Here is a 1,702-nt window from a genome sequence, read left to right as displayed (position 1 = left end):
GTTGCCTGAGCCGTGAGGGTGGCGATAGATTGGATTAGGATTTGGTTTCGTTCGGTGGCTAAGGATGATATGGTATTGTGTTGTTGGGTTACTGTTTGTTGGAGGATTTGGAGGCGGGATGAGTTGGTTTGGGTTTGGGTATCTATTTGGTTTAGGTGGCGTTGGAGGATGGCAAAAGATTGGTGGAGGTCTGGGGTATCGGGTGAGGGTTGGTTTTCCACAATCCCTTGTACGAGGAGTTTAATGTCATCCAAGGACCGCGTCACTGTATCAACATAGGCTTGGAACTCATCCTTTGTGACCAGATCAGCTAAAGGGGTAACCCCTGCAGCAACAGATGCTGCAGGTCGGGCCTCTGTTTCTGAGACGCCCTCTTGGCCTTGTGCGAAGGTAGGCCTCGAAGGACTTCCATCATGTCCTTAATAGCCTTCGAGAGAAGAACTATCTCGTGATATTGGAACATCCTCTTCCTCTTCCTCAGCTTCAGAGGCTGAGTAAGTGAAGCGGATGTGTGTCCCTTTTGTTAGATCAAATATCGAGGGGAGTGGTGCACGAGTTGAAGATCGCTCTGAACGATCTATGGGTTCGATGTCAGAAGCAACGAATGTTTCTGTGTGTCTGAGGGGTTGTGGCAAGCCCTGAGGCGAAGGGGCTCATGTCTCTTCATCACCACTCTGTTGAGAGAGGGGTGATGGTATATGAGGTTCCTCAGTTTGTTCATCTCCAGAGGCCCGAAGAATGGCCTCTGGATGGCTGGCTGGGGTTTGGGTGGGACTGGGTCGTCCTGTTTCAATACCCCTTTGGCTTTGATCGCCAGGGGTAGTAGATGTGGTTGCCCTTTGGGTAGTGGGCTGAGGAATATTTTGGTGAAGGACGGGGGAAGCACGAGCATCATCATCATCATCTTCATCATCCGATGAAGATGACGCAGGTGCTCCCTCGCTTGGAGGGGGAGACGGCTCTAAGTGCTTCGGGGTAGCTGCCCTCGGTTCTTGGGACAGCATGGAGCATTCATAGGATTGGTGTATCTCACTTGACGATGGTATGACAGTGAGCATAGCCTGGGATAGCGGCAGGTTGATGGTGTAGCCTTCCTTCGAAAGTGTAGGGCGATGTCCTTGCATCATGTAGTTTGGGGTGAAAGGCTCCACAGCAGGTAGTCCGTGTTACACCATCGTGTCCCTAATGAAAAGAGCAAGGACGCGGGGAAAGAGAACAACAGATAGTGGCTTTCCTGCAGCTTGAAATTTGCACTTTTTGATCACGGCCGCATGAATCTCGTTGTAGATGTGGAAGGCGTAGTCGAGATTGAGGTTGAAGAAAAGCCCATACATAATTGTCATTATGTTGAGATTTCCTTGGTCGAGGGAACCGAGCTTGCAGGTGAGGGATCAGTTGAGGATGGAAAAGAACAAATTTCACATTGGCGGGAGAAATTGTCTTTTGAAGTCTGATACATTTTGCAGTTCCCGATTGTACCCTAGCATTTTTACGAACCTGAGGATGTCATCGGAGGAAGGTGGTTCGTCATATTGCTCGATCCCTAGTTCCTTTCTTGTGGGAATACACTGAACCTTAGAAACTTTTGCTCGCGATATTTTTACCGAGCAAACCATGTCATTTGGGGCGTCTATGTCCCCCATTATTCCATGACTGGGAGGATCAAACTCGCAGGTCTACCAGTATTATTGAACGTACTTTA

This window comes from Cynara cardunculus (assembly GCF_001531365.2).
Source record: "Cynara cardunculus var. scolymus isolate 2C chromosome LG 3, CcrdV1, whole genome shotgun sequence".
Lineage (NCBI taxonomy): Eukaryota > Viridiplantae > Streptophyta > Magnoliopsida > Asterales > Asteraceae > Cynara > Cynara cardunculus.
This window is presented reverse-complemented; position numbering follows the sequence as displayed.